We start from the raw sequence: 16522 nt of genomic DNA on the forward strand, positions 1-16522 counted from the left end.
CATTAATGATCTGGAGCTTCTCTTCTCTTGGTTCCTAACTGCATACCTCTGTAACTATATTTCAGTTAACATAGTTGTATTTCCTTTTCATGGAAAACACATGGATATTAGAAATGGAGGAAATGCATCTTCAGCATAGAGTTTTTAACTCTCTGGCTCTTAGAAAACTGATTGCCCTAGAAGTGGCTCAAATTATTTTTTTATTTGCTATATTTCCTCAAAGTGGCATTCATGTCTTTGCTTCTGGAAATATTTCCTAAACACTCTTGTGAAATATCTTGAACATGAATGTTGAAGTCCTCAATTTAGGAAAGCAATGCTGGTAAACATCAACTCACCCTTACAATCTTAGTTTTGCACCAGGAATTTAGAGTTTATTACAAACCAGAGATTGGAGAGTAGGGGCTGTTCTAGAGAGAGTGGTACATAGTAGCTGTTTCATGTGCCTGATATGCTTACAGAATGCAAAAGATAAGAAAGATTATAATTGGCACTAAGGGTTATGTGTATATTAGGAAATCTGTGCTTAAGAGCTCTTCACCTTGCTTTCACATTTGACAAATATAGTAGAAGACATCTGTTTCTCAAATTTTAAAATACGGCAGTTTAAGACATTCAAGTAGGAGAAAATTGGATGCATAAAAAATAGAGGTTTGCCAAATCCTTACATTTTCTTTCCATTTTGGAATAAACATATTGCATTTCTGCAGTAATGAGTGAAATATTTTTCCTTTTTTGTTTGCTTCCCAATATATTTTTACTGAAATAATTTACTGCTCTTGGAAGCATTTCATTGAACAAAAGCAAATGATAGCATGCAGGTGTTTGCCTGCAGATATTTTGTACCAAGAAAAATACTTAAGGCTTTTTGTTGATAGTCACAATTGGGAGCAATGCCAAAAATTAACATGGCAAATCAAATATATTCATTTTTATTGCATTCTGAAGCACACGTAACACAGTAGCAACATTTGAAAACAATTTACAGTAGTAAAGATACCATTTCATGGTAATTGCTTCTATAAATTTTCTTTTCCTAGGTTACTGTTTTTAAAATGATCAACTATATTTGACTTGGTTATTCTTTAAATAAGATTTGCTTTACTTGCTTCCTGAGGCCATTTTAAACTAATTCTATCAATATAAACAAACCTCTAATTGCTGATCAGTAAGGATATAAACTTTCATTACTCAGCAAGACCACACATTTTCATTATTTATGTTAAAAAGTGCTGTCAGCATGCGTTAACTTGCTTTCAACCTAAATTTAAGTTCTTTGTACTTTCCCTTTGTGAAATAAAAATGGCACTGTGTCTGTTTGAAAATATACTTGTGTCCCGTAGGGGTTATATTAAAAAGACACATTCAGATATGATGATATTCATTAACATTCATGCTATGATTGCAGGCTAATGTAAATGATATTCAAACACAATGCTTCTCAGGTAAGTTACCCTGAATAAGTTACCCTGAATATGCCAGCCTTGTTGGAAAATTATTTCTATATTAGTTTACATATTTAGCAACAATCATCAGATGCAGCAAACATATACACCATTTGATTCACTTAACAAAAGTATAGCTTAAGAGAAAATCAGAATTGGAAGGGACCTTGCAAAATCTTCTAGTCCAATTCCCTTACTCAATCAGGAGACCATATATCATTTTATACATAGGGGTTACATGACATTCCTATCATGTCACTCCTAGTCCTCGTGTTTACTAGACTTTACATACCCAATTCCTACACTCGTTCTTTATATGTTTTAGTTTCCAGCTCCCTAATCATCTTTGTTGATCTTCTCTGTACTCTTTCCAGAGCTTGATGCTTATTTACTAACATCAGCTAACATCAAATAGTTAACTAGCAATAATGGGCTAAAAGGCAAGACAAGTACAAAGATAAAGAGCGACATGAAAGGTACACATTTTCATTATGTATATCAAAAGTCACAAAATTTCCTGACCATTGGAAACTCTATATAATTTGCAGGGCAAGTCCCACAGAGAGTGGCCTTTGATACTTCCAACTTTAACTCTTTTATGTATATAACAGAAACAGAATAGAAATGAAAAGCCACATGATTCTTCCTCTAATTTACAACAGAAATGAATAATCTGGTGGACAATATATGACATAACCATATACCATTATGTCCTGCAAGTCTGTAGAAGACTGATAATGACATTTCTGGCTTTGAATACAAGGTTTGAATTATGAAACTGAGAAATATACTTTACCAGAATCCAAAGCCATACAAAAGGATCTCTTGAAGATCAATAAAAGTTAAATAGAAGCTTCCAAATATTTTCCCAATCAATATGTGAATTAAGAACATTATATGTATATTACACTTATCATACAATACCTTTTTCAAATTGGGAGAAATCCCCCAGGGCCAATTCTGAACAATTCAAAGCAGTGTGCTTCCTTGATTTTTTTAAATAATAGTCTGTCCCAGTATTAAAAAAGAGAATCTGTTCTTATACTTCAGCATGTTCATACAGAAGTTATAAAAAGGAACAGTGTGGATCCAAGTACCTCTTTACCAGCAATCAGCACCTAAATCAGTATAGATTAACTGCAAGTTTAATATCAGACCAGAGGTGGTATTCAGCAGGTTCTGACCAGTTCTGGAGAACCAGTAGTGGAAATTTTGAGTAGTTCGGAGAACTGGCATATACCACCTCTGACTGGCCCCACCCTCATCTATTCTCTGCCTCCCAAATCCCAGCTGATTGGCTGGGTCTTCTTTTGTTGCCCTGCACAGGAGAATGGAGCTGGAAAGCAGGTTAGTGGGGTAGGGAGGGAATGGAATTTTGCAGTAACTTTCCCCCAGGAGTGGGGAGGGAATGGATATTTTACAGTATCCTTCCCTTGGAGTGGGAATGGAGATTTTATAGTATTTTTCGCCTGCCATGCCCACCAAGACACGCCCACAGAACCGGTAGTAAAAATTTTTGAATACCACCACTGTATCAGACCAACAATCAAGTAAACAATAACCCAGTCAAGAAACTGCCAAAGAGCCAACAGTAAAAAGCCAAACCAAAGAATCTCTAAGATCACCATCACCAACACTGACAGGGCAAGACACAAGAATATAAACTGACAGCAAACTGCACTCCTTATTAGCACTGATGATGTTACCTAGTTTGAATAATGAGATACCTGCAATATATCAAGCAAGCTCAAAGGGTACTAAGGATCCATCATTTCAACCTCAAACTACAAGTATTCTCCTTTATTGGTACTGCAACCAATGTCATAAATATATGCCAGCAGTAACCAAATGCCCAAATGTTGATTGTATAACCATGAGAATGCTGCAATGGTTTTATGAAAACCACTCATAAGATACTTTTTTCAGTGCTGTTGTAACTTTGAACAATCACTAAAGGAATGGCTGTAAGTCAAGGACTATCTGTATATACTTAATCCTAATTTATTCACTTTATAATACAGATATGCATATATCATATGCATATATCCCTAAAACAGACTGAAATTTAATAAAGTATAGTATTAGTTACTGTTGCTTTCTGTTGGATCCTTTCATCAAATAGTGATGCTTTCTGTTGGATCCTTTTCATCAAATTGGAACAGGGTGAGGTTATTCAAATGAGATTCTTCCACAAATTGAGTCATAGGCTCTTCAGTAAGAAGAATTCAACATTGGTGCCCATATTATTAGGCTGCAACATTCCCTTAAACCTCATTGATGCCTTATATCAGCAATCTGTAATTTGGCAGTTTCTGGATGTGTTGGAGCTGTATCTCCTAAATTTCTCTAGCCAACTTTCTGCAAATTCTAGAAGCTGCATTTCCAACACATCTAAACTTCTAAAGGAATAAGATTTGGTAACAGTGCTTGCACACTGAAGTCAAAGAGCTATCTCTCTTCTCCTTATAACTTATAACATCAGAAAACATTATCAATTATGCAACAAAAGCACAAGTAAAACTATGTTTCATCAGGCCAAGGGCCCAACAAATGCAGCATCCATTTCCCATGCTGCCCAAACTCTTGTATAGTGAAATCCATAAGCAGAACATAAAAGACATGGCTTATTCTAAGGTTGTTCCCCAGAAACTGTTAATTTCATTTATAAAATAATGTCCCACACAAACTTAGCTTAATCATGAAAGGAAGCAGAATAAAAATTTAATGTAAAGTCAAATCCTGAATTTTTGCATGACGAAATCTCATGCCTGTATAAGCTAGCTTTCAGACTGACACATTTTGATTACTGAATAAGGTATTTGAGCTGACAGCATTTTGCTGCCTAATTCTAATTCTTGATATAAAAATAATTAACTGAGCTTCTTTCTCTTGCACAATAACTGTTGACATCCTTAAGGCATTTAAAACAAGGTTTACACAAGGGTGGGTGACTTTAAAATTTAAGCTGATTATTCAGAATTAATAATGAAAGACTAGCTTCTGATAGAAGCTAATCCGATTGTGTAAGGCTAAATCAATTTTAAACTTTGCCCAGAGATATAAATATGTAAATTTAGTAGATATTCAAACTGCTACCCATTTTTTTAAAAAAAGAATACATGTATTGCCAATCCTATTTTTAATAATTCTCAAAAACTTTCTGAATTATTCATGATTGTAATAAAGCAACTTTTATTTGTAAGAGCTCATTCAAGATAATAAATTAGCAATCAAGTATGGAAAATATCTATGCTTCTTTAAATGTGTGTGTGTCTGTGTGTGTACACACGTTTGAAATTTTAAAAAACTAAGATTTCAGACTAAAAAGTGATAGCATCATAAACTTGATTAGTCTTGTCTTAAGAGTTGAGAAGTTAAAATGTTGCTTTCCAATTGCAAAATACAATTGGAAAAAAAGGAAAAATTAATATATCTAAAAAAAGTAATTATGCTGTATATTTGCCGCAGTTATATTCTACCTTTCCTTGAGAAATTCAAAGCAGATCTTCCCTTCCCATCTCCTTTGAGCCTTGTGAAAATCCTGTTACTAGTCCAATGGCTCCCAGCCAGTGATGGGCTGCAACCGGTTTAACAACCAGTTTGGTGAGCACGTGCACAGCATTCAAAAAACGCCCATTTTAAGCTTAGAAACTTACCTTCTATGTCAGTTCCGGTGAGTAAAACAGCTGAGGCGTGCCAATCCATGTAAATCAACTGAGCTAAAAAACAGGGAAACATAGAACAGGAAAAGGCAGGGTCTGGTGGGTGGGGCCAAGTGCTCACCGGAACTACCGGTTCGCTAGAACTGATCTGAACTGGTAGCAGAACACTACTGCTCCCAGCTTTTATGATTGAATGTCAACTTGAACATTTTTGTCTATGATCAGAATCTTACATCTGGCCACTATCCCATGCTGTCTATATCTATAAGAAAAAGTTAATATAGATTGAAACCACACTGTTTCTGTTTTCCTTATACAAGTAACAATCCTGCATCTACAGCAGGGTTGTCAAACTGACGTCATCATGGCGGTGTCACGTGACATATTGGGACTTTCCCCCCTTTACTAAACATGTGATGTATCTGACTCACGGGTTGTGAGTTTGACATCCCTGATCTACACTATATTGCAACTTGGTTGAAAATTGAGACCTTTAAGAACATGAGTGGCTATATAAATATATAAAAATATAGAATAAAATGAATACTAAATGGTTGGTTTGGCCCACTTTAAAATGGCTTAATTGGTCTGCTTAAAAATTTATATCTACAGGATTGTAAACTAAATCTCTGTCCTTGGAGGCACATATACTTCATTGTTTTAATTTTATTTAAAAGGGTTTTTTATATCAAAGGAGGATGCTGGCTAGTATTAGTGGTGTAGGAGGCAAGATTAGAAGACTAAAATTTGAGAAGTGTGTGTAAGCAAACTCTCAAAATAAATACAGATGTACATTTTTCAGCATAGTTTCCTCAAGAGTCAGCTTCAAGCAACCAACTACTAAAATACATGTAGACATAATTAGAAACTTATTACATGACTCCTTTGTTGTCATGGCAAGGGTTTAGAACTGTTTGGATAGAATTACAATTTTGACCCTTATTGCCAACATAAATTTACATTCTGAATAAATCCTTATTTGAAAATGCAGGCATTCATTTAGGTATCTGTAAACTAAGGGTTATTAACATTTTAGACCAGCTTATTGCCAATAAAAATGTTAAACTAGTTGAAGAATTTGGATTTTTGCAAATTGGAAATATGTATTTCAGTTTTATGCTTTGGTTGTGGATATAAATATATAAATGAAGAAATAAATGCTATCATTGAAATCATTGATATCATTGAAATGGATCTTCAAACACCTGAGTCTATTCTTTGAGATAAATATTTAAAGAATATTATTAACTATTTAAAGAATATTAAATATTTAAAGAATATTATTAACTATGAAGTTGGTTATTTCATGTACTTTGGAATTATGTTAGAATACCCCTTTTAACAAATCAAAGTCAATCAAAGTCGTAATATAAATGTTCTTATCACCTTAAATTGAGATTAATTAATTGATTAATTGGACATTTCAGGGAATGTTTAGAAAGCTTATTTGGCAAATGATCCGTCACCTATAATTGAGGTTTTGGAAGGCCTGGAGGGAGGAGTTCCTTCTCACAGTTGTGTCTACTAGGATTTTGAGCTTGGTGGTAGCTGCAAGGCAGGTAGATGAGAGTGCAGAAGATGATAGTTGTTATTAATGAAATCTTGATGAGTTTTGGCATCTCATTATACTGTGAACCTAATGTGAGAACCTTTGACTGAATTTGGGCTCTAGAGAACATTTTTTATTTTTTGCTGCTGTACTGACCTCCCTCCTCCATGGAACTGTCTGAACTGGGTTTTTTTTTTTCCAGTGGTTGATTTCTTAGTATTGATAGCCATTGAGACTTTAATATTCCCCCAAGTACTATGGAGTTTAAGAAAACCCAGGATTTTATGGGTGCCATGACCACTATCAGCCAAATCACTGAGTCAAACTGTAGATGGCAGACAAAATAGCATTCAGGGACAGGAATATTTGTCAAGACAACCATCAGTTAAAGAAGCCTGAGTCTAAGGCAGGAATAGTATGTAAAGTTTTCTAGAACCTTCCTACTTCATAAGTGAGAATGTGGGGACACAAATTTAGTATATAACATGTTTACAGGTTGTTACCATAACCTTACATTGATAGTTCTGGCCTACATGACTTGGTTTCTTAGTCTGGTCTACTTAAAACAGGGGTGTCAAATTCAAGGCCTGGGGGCCAGACCCCACACATGGGGTACTTAGATTTGGCCCATGGGGCTGCTCTGGAAATAGCGAAGGACCAGCCCATGGTACTTCTGCCAATGAAAATGGAGCTCACAAGGGCATGCGTGGCCCTCCTGAGCTCCAAGTTCACCTGCACAGGGTTGCAGGAGGCCATCCCAACTGAAAACAGCTCATGAGGGGTGCACATACTCCCCTAGCTCTATTTTTACTGGCACTGGGTTGCAGGAGGCCATGTCAGCTCACGAGGGTCATGCATGCCCCCTAGGCTCCATTTTCATTGGCAAAGGGTTGTAGGAGGTCATCACAATTGAAAATGGAGCTCAGAAGCCTGTTTTCACTGGCAGAGTGCTTGGGCCACCACAGGTGCCCCCTGACACAAGTGACATCATGCTGGCCATGCCCACTGGCCAAAGATGGGCCATATGGGAGAAAGAGGCATATGCTATGTGGTGGACAATGCTCACATGGAGACATTTCCTGGAAGGAAACCAAATCCCCTTTGAAGTATGGACTGATCACAAAAATCTGGAAGCCCTGAAAAGTCCACGGAAACTCTCCGAAAAACAAGCAAGGTAGGCTCAATACTTTAAACATTTTAATTTCACTCTCAAATATTTTCCTGGGAGAAAGAACTTCTTAGCAGATGCACTGTCCAGAAAACCCCAATACTACAGTAAAAAGATTGAGGTTATAAAACCGATGATCCAACCGACCCAACTAGCAGCCAAAGTAATCACCCGGGCACAAGAGAAAAAAAAATCATCCCTGACTGAAGACACAACAACGTCAATATTTAAGGAGGCACTACTTAAGGACGACTGGCTCCAGGCTAACAAAAACACTTGTTTACTCAAAGATGGACTGGCTTGTGTAGAGAACAAACGTTATGTCTCTGCAAGCCAGAGAATGGACATCATGAAACGCTGCCACGACTCCAAAATAGCAGGACACTTTGGGTTTGTAAAAGCTCTGCACCTCATCAAAAGACAATTTTGGTGGCCATCCCTCAAAAAGGACATTGAAATGCCAAAAGAACCCAACTGCCAAGGCATTGGCAAAGATGTTTCTAATACACATCTATTGCCTTCATGGACCTCCCCAATGGATTATCTCAGATAGGGGTGTTCAGTTCCCATCCAAATTTTGGCGGGCGTTTTTAAACCTATTAGGCTCCACCCAGGGGTTGTTGTCAGGAAATCACCCCCAAACAGACGGATCAACAGCGGGGGTGAACAGCACATTAGAACAATATTAAAGATGTTTTATTAGTCACCAACTGGATAATTGGACTGACCTTCTTCCGTTTGCAGAGGTAGCATACAATAACTCAGTCCATAGTAGCACGGGGTTCACCCCATTCCAGGTAGCCATGGGCCAAGAATTCAACCCATGGTGGAACTACCCACTAAAGATCCTGAAATCCCCTCCCTTAAGGAGTGGATGGATAACTTACAAGCCATGTGGCCAGTGGTAAGATTATCTTTACAGGAAGCTAGAGCAGTTTACAAAACTCATGCAGACAAAAAACATTGCGAACCTAAGCCTTTCAAGATTGGGGACCGTGTATACTTGTCCGCAAAATTCTTAAAATCATTACAACCTTCTAAGAAATTAGGGCCAAAATTCATTGGCCCTTTCCCCATCTCCAGAATTATTAACCCTGTGACGGTAGAGCTTCAACTTCCAAAAACACTTAGGCAGATTCATCCAGTATTTCACTGTAGCATGATCAAACCAGAGGTCACTTCAAACCTTAGACCCCCTCCCTTCCCACACCTCCAACCCCCATCATGGTACATGGGGAACAACATTTTGAAATTAAAGACATCCTTGATTCATGTACTCACCATGGATCCACACAATATTTAGTAGCTTGGAAACACCTTCCTTCTTCAGAAAATGAGTGGGTAGCCAAGCAACACATAAAAGCACCCACATTACTACGTAAGTTCCACCAAAAATACCCTGATAAACCATCCTGAATTGCAAATGTAATGCATGATTTTTATTTTTTTCCAGGTAGACCTATCTGTTTTTTAAGGAGAGCAAGATGTCAGATCTGTGTATCTGTCATTTCTTCAGTGGAAGAAGAAAAGTGGGGGAGGCTGATAAAGAAATCCTTTCTTGATATAAGCTGAATATATTTAATCTTATATCGAATTTGTATAACCCACACATGATACGATGGAGGGAGAAAAGCCAGATGGCCAGAACTATCACCTCTGAGAGGCACAACCAGGAGATGAGAAGGTCATAAAAATTCCAAGTGAGATTGTACTTTGGGAATCTCTTGAATAATTCGTTCTAACAAGAGGGGTGGGGAGGAATTAACATACTGGCTTTTGTTTTACTAAATACACATCAAGATAATGGGAGGGGTTCTAAACTCCCTTATGTATCCCTGTATGCCTGAGAGACCTCAGATGCTGCTTTGAACTCCTACAGGAATTGTCTCATCTCAATAAAGAATTCCTTTGTGATACGTTTGGATACGTTTTCAGAAGTTCATTCTAGTTGAGTGAATGGGAAAAGTTCTGTAGCCTGACACATATCTTTACTTATTCCTTGGTCTTGTGCTTCTAATCAGTCTAAGTTCTTTTGTTTCTTCATATCTTCTTTCATAATTATCACACCTTTCCTAAACCGACTCTAAATATTTTAAGCCCCAAAAAGAAACTTTGTAGTAAATATGGACCCAGAAACAACACAGACTGTGGAAAAGATTCAGAGGTACATGGACTTATAAATGTAGAGTAGACCTTATACACCTTCCTGAAGCCCAACCCTGTGGGTTTTTAAAAAAAATAATAGCAGAGAACTCTCTGGGTGGTAAGAGGCAAATGGGTCTTTTTTAAGGGGCTTCAAGAAGAGTGGGAAATGGACTTATTACATTTAATTGGGGAACAATTTCATCTGGGGCTTTTGGGGGGAAGAAAGATTGGCTGTTGAGTTTGGACTTATTGTCAATCAATCAGTAATTGATAAGAGATGGTATTAAGAAACAAATGTGGATATTTGATCTGGAACCAATTAAGGTTAATATTTGGGATTGAAGATGTATATTTTCTATGAGTTGATTACAATCACATTCTGTTAACGGGGTTTTGGAATTTCAATCTTGTTTTTTATTAATCTTATTACTTTTATACTTCTACATAATGTTTATTATAATTGTTTTTCCTGTTAACTATTTTGTTAATACAGTAAGTAGATGAGAGGCTAACAATCTGTAAACATTTAATAATTTAAAATTATTTTGGCCTGTTTCCCAAGCGGTGGGAAATTAACACTGTTGTACTATATGAATCAGCAGTCAACTAGTGAGGATATTATGTGTATATTTGTTAGTCCTTTTTCCTTTTTTTAAGACACTTTTTCTTTTTAATGTCTTTGTTATGTTTTTTATTTTTTGTCCTTTTTTCCTTTTAAATATTTTGGAATTTTGTATTTTAACTTTCTTTGAATAAACTATTATACACAAACACAAAAAGAAAGAATAGGCTTGCTGATCCTTTTTAACAACTGCCCTGTTTAGTGACTGAACTTATGACAGTGCTGAAAAAGTAGGTTTATGTCTGTTTCTCAAACTTAAATCAGTTGCAGTGTACCTGCAATCATGTGAATTTGATTCAGGTTCTTGTCAACCAGCACAGACTTATGAGAGTAGTAGGATCTCTCAGTCATATGAACAACATTTGTGACCTTCACAGCTGGCTTCTAACAAGCAAAGTCAATGGACAAGCCAGAAGTAAGTCTCAAGTTGTGGTCACATGACATCATGTTTAACAATGACAGTTGATTCACTTAATGACTGCAGTGAAATTGATGTTGTATGTTGGTTGTGATCAGTAGATGTTTCTATACAAACATATTCAGCTTAAGGAATCATGGGCCAACATAAAGTTTTTATATATTTCATGTATCTTTGGATGTGTGGTATCCAGTGCCCATTAGCCCATAAACTCTGAGCTGTTTCAGATTATAAGAGGACAATATAGTAACAGTTAGCCATGATAACTATCCCTCTTAATAATCTAAAGAAAACACCACTATTATACTCTTCTGGATCTCTCTTGGTTTTGTTCTGGCTGGTGCTGTCACTGTTACTGCTGTGGTTGTTCTTGAGCACCCTTAAGTCTACTTTCCACATACTTCAGTCTAGGTCAGTAGATATTATTCCCCATAGACTTTCATGTCTTCACCAGTGGCTTGCTTGTTCCTCTCATACTTTCCTCCTTTCTTCTGAAACAACAGGAAACACCTGTTCACTTGTTCACATACCTGGACTCTCACCTAATTACTATTGTTGATTCTCTTTTGCTTCAGACACTTATGGCTTTCTGTCAATGCTCCACATTGAAATTATAGATAAATAATGTAAAACCAGATGTTGGGTGAAAAGAGTCAAATCTGATCCTCACTTTGCTGTCTAGTTCATGCTGCATTGATAATTATTGTTCACATTGAACTTCACTGTTTAATTTTGAATAGTTTTATGACTAACCTATGACTAACCTAATGAATACTAATGACTAATATACTGTGGAGCTGTAGCAGACTTGTAATAGATTGCTGAATATTTTAGGAAAAATGGAAAAAAAGTATTAAAAAGAACTAACTAAAGAGTCAGAAGCCAAAGTTATCAAGGAAAAAATTCTGATTTGATGTAAACTGCAATGCGTGTTGATACCATATGATATTTCATTCTAGTGTGGCTCTATTTCCTTAGGCCTGGTTTAATGTTGGAAAACAGGTACTATATAGTATGTGCACTGGTTCAATAAATAATTGGTCCTGCACATTTAAGCATGCTGCAAAAGATTCAATGAAGACTAGTTTCAACCAGACAAAGGGACAATACCATATCCCCTAGCTAATGAAGGAGAGAGAGGTTAACAACTGAATGGGCTTGTTAAAGCAACAGGTTTAAGAGACTGTACTTACTTAAAATGGGTTCAAACTCTGTAGTAATGCAATCAATTGAATATTACCCTTTGTCATCAGAAATCTCTGATTGCAATGTTATCTCTATCTGCCATATACCTATGAAAACTGAAAGTAGCTCAAAAGACAGAAAGTTATTTAGAAACTTTGGAAAGCAAATTTCCCAGAAAAAAGCTAAAAGGGATGAATTCATAGCAAGATTCATCAGTTTTCTGACCCTATGTTTTCAAAGTGATCAGGAAAATAACTGGCTCCATGTTTATAGAATGCTAAAGCACAGTCAGAATAAATAAATACTGTTGGCCAATTGTTGCAAAAAGATACTATAGGGCATTGTTTGTGCCCTATACTATGTTCCAAAGTTCAACAAAAAATAAAAATAATTATTGGAAGAAGAAATGGCATGTTTCCAATGTTTGGGTTTCCCCGAATCACATATCTCCATTTATTTATTTATATCAATAGTGAGTAGAATAGGTTTAAATTTATTTTTAAATAAAAGGTACTTTTATTTAATCAAGTAGTTGGCTCTTTTTTTCCCTTCAACTTTCTATACTTTGTTTCTGAACTCTAAAATCAATTTTTCAGAAAATGGAAGACTATTCATGCTAGCCCTGAACTTCTTTTTAGATAAAAATCTCACACAAATTGAGTTTATTTAAGACCTAGTTTAAATAATATATGGACTAGTTTAGAGCCCATATATTTTATTTTTACTTAATAAAAGTGCACTGCCTTCTCAACAAAATAACTTTCTCACATCTATTATTTATACTTTATATAAACTTTTCATGATTCTTATATTTTCAAAAAGACCACTTTATGCATGCAGAGCAATATGCATTACAAAGAGTACAATGTTGCAAGGGCCTTTTCTGAAAGATTCAGTACAGCAACCAATTCGTCTTATGATTACAAAGGTTAAAACATGAGTTTGGGAGAAAAAAGAAACGCAATCATACCCCTGTATGGTGCCCTAAATTGTGAGCTATTGAGTGGAATCAATTAATGAGAATGCTAATTTTGTAGCTAAGGTTGTACTACCTGTGTTCCAGTTTAAATGAAAAACAAGATTATCGCTTCAACCAATAAAACTCAAAAGAGGAAGCTACAAGTCTTATGTAGGAGACATTTCAGTTGTCATGCTGATGCCTAAGCAGTAGAAATGGGACAAACCATTGGTACTTATCAAATTACTTAATTTCATTCTGTATTTCTGAAGATAAAATGAAGACAAAGCTCTAGGTTTTTCAGTCAATTAATTTACATATTAGGCTTGTTACAATCAGCAAAGTTTGGATTTATTAAGTTATATACAGAAAGAATGTTCCTTAACATTCATTTGCTGGTTATAGTTCTTCTATTTCAGTCCTTCGATTTAAACAACAAATGCATAGTAATATTTGAATCACAGCATGTCTGTCAAAGGATGGACTGTTTCCTGAATATAATCTTCTGGTAAATTTCTGGAGCTACTCTCCTTTATGGCAAGGGATTTATTATGTGTCTTTTAATTGCAGAATAACAGAATCACAAGTTGGAATGAACTGAATCAGCTGCTTTAATTGTTTTTAAATATTTTATTTTCAAGTAATTCTTTCAAACAGTTAACTAAGAAATAAGTTTGACGTTCTTTAGAATACTAACAAATTGGAGAGGATTTTGTGGCGCATACACATTTTTCAGGAATTACTAGCAAATGATACCAAGAAGGTACCAATTAAACATTTTTATCCCTTAATTAAAAAAAATATTCTAGGTAGGGCATTATTGATAAAAGTAGGAGTTCTTCATATACTAACAAATAAACTATTATGTATGTTGAAACAAAATACAAAATGATCTGATAATTTTGTTCTATTTGCATTTTTACAAACTATTAGAGTGGTTTATAAAATATTCACTGTATTCAATTTACTTCTTTAAATGTTCTGTTAATACGGTCCATGCCTGCATAATCGTTACGTTCCTCTATTTGTACTCTAACATAAAAAGTCTCAGAATATGACATCTACAGAACTGATTGAAGGTCATCAGTGATGAGTAAATTACATGTTAGACAACTAGTCACTGATTAGGTTTTCTCACTGAAAACACCTTTGGAAAATTTAAAGGAATCCTGTTTTCCAAAAATCAATTTAAAGCCACTCAGCTCCATAAATCAGCAAAGTTTACCTAAACAGAACTAGGAGTTAAACTTTTAAAATGTTTAAATAAACAAATAGAAATAGTGGTTTGCCATACAGTTGGAAAGTTCTAGAGTCCTAAACTTAAATCTAACTCAAATGATGGCAAATATACATGGCCCAGAATATTTATTTTTATTTATTTGATTTATTTGATTTGTCAATTGCTTACAAGATAATAGGTATAAGTATATACATAGTTATGAATACATGAAATGGGTACATATAAGAAAAAAAAAAACAAACAATAGGACCCGGGACGGTAGGCACGTTGGTGCGCTTATACACGCCATCTATCCCTTGCAGGGATTGCCTCTGTGACTATGTAGAATATATAGGAAGGAAGCCAACCACCAGATTGAAACAACACAAGTGAGCAGTCAGACAAGAAGACCCAAATTCATTTGTAGCATCACATTGCATTGAACAAGGACATACATACAATTTCTTAGCTACTAAGATTTTGGCCATGCAGGTACAAAGATAGCCAGGGAAATGATTGAAGCCTCAGTAACTTCTCAGGCCTCTTGTCAGTCAACAGGACTGCTGATTTACCACCAGCTTATCAGGTACTTAGGAGCTGAGGGCTTGGCATCACAAGAAAACAACAGCTAATTGCCAGCCATCAACACACCAATCAGCCAATAGGAAGGGCACTACAAAAATACAATTTACAGACTTCAAGGGTGGACTGCTGAGGGCTGGCAGCTAAGACTCTGTGGGGTTCGGAGAGAAACCTCAGAAAAACTAGAATAATAAACTGACACCCTTTTGAGGCTTTTTTCCTTTCTGGGTGTGTTCAGCGAAGAGCATTTCACACCTCGTAAAAGTGTCAAGTTAGATAAAGCGCTTGCAGAAGGAGAACCATTGAGAAAATCAGATAACATAGCCACTAGCCTCCGAGGGGATTAATTTCCAAATAATAAGAATCACCTAACTCACCAGAAACCCCATTAAGACTGCAAGATCCATCTCACAGTCCTGCTATTAAGCCTGATTTCACCCAGTCTTTTATTTAAGTATGAAATGCATGAAATAATAAACAACTTTTTGGTATATTATCTTTTTTTAGGTAATTAGGGGAAAAGAAGTGACATTGAGTTGGCCACACCCACCCAGTCACATGACCACCCAGCCACACCCACCCAGCCACATGTCCACCCAGCCACGCCCACCCAGCCAGTCATTAGGGCAGAGAGCCCCTTGCTAAAAAAATTTGAAGCCCACCCCTGGGCTACATATTCCAGTAGAGAGAAGTTCCCTGAAGATGGGCTGCAGCATGAGTCTGAAAGCTCGGAAGAATAAGCCTCTGGTCCTGGTGACTGACCCAAATTGGATCTTAAATCTAACTTCCTTTAGCTCACAATAATTATATCCTACTCCATTACATATAATAGTTATACATCCCCTAGTCCTAATCTCTTAAGTGCTTGAAAATTACCAGACTATTTCCTCCTGAATTAATTTTGTCTGGCTTAATATATTATTTCATTCTCTCTTTACATTAATTGTATTCCAGACTGCACTGACCCCTTTTAAAGATTTGAGTGCAGCTGCTAGAATATCTCCAAAAACTAATTCCCTAAGAAGAAATTATTTTATTCACAAGAGGAAATCATTTACATTTGTTTAATTGCTTTAAATTGAAAATACATTCCAATTTTTGCTTTGGCCTCACAAAACTTCCACACTTAAAAAAAAACCAAATTTCATTAGACATATAAAAAAGAAAAAAACATTTAAAAACAACAGTGAATGTGGTACATGTTATGTCCTTGGAACTGGTTGGAGTTCCCAACCAGGTCCGCACTTTAGGCGGGAGCATCAGCAGCTCCCATTGGTTGGCTCCGTTTGACAATCGGCTATAAAAGCCGGCTGCCGGACGGAGCCAGCAGAGGTTGTTCCCCAGCAGTCTGCCTTGTTAGCGGGCAGGCACAACAACCCTTTATTCCCCTGAATAAAGCCTTTACTTGTATGCTCTGGTCTTGGCCTCGTTTGTCCCTTCGCTCTACAACACTGGCGACGAGGATGGGATCACTACAGGCTAACCAGAAGCACCAAAGGCAAAAGAGCTGAAGCCACGGCATCTGGGTCATAGTTGCCTCGCTCACAGAGAGCTCGAGCTCAAACCGCT

General features: G+C 36.3%; 1 protein-coding gene across 2 annotated transcripts in view; it reads right to left on the reverse strand.

Annotated features, from left to right (window-relative positions):
- HTR1F (5-hydroxytryptamine receptor 1F) overlaps positions 1-16522 on the reverse strand; it is a 110876-nt gene that overhangs the window by 13049 nt on the left and 81305 nt on the right. The window lies entirely within an intron of this gene.

The sequence above is a fragment of the Pseudonaja textilis genome, chromosome 7 (genome assembly GCF_049901715.1).
Source record: "Pseudonaja textilis isolate UNSWEBS1 chromosome 7, rPseTex1.2, whole genome shotgun sequence".
NCBI classification, from domain to species: Eukaryota; Metazoa; Chordata; class Lepidosauria; order Squamata; family Elapidae; genus Pseudonaja; species Pseudonaja textilis.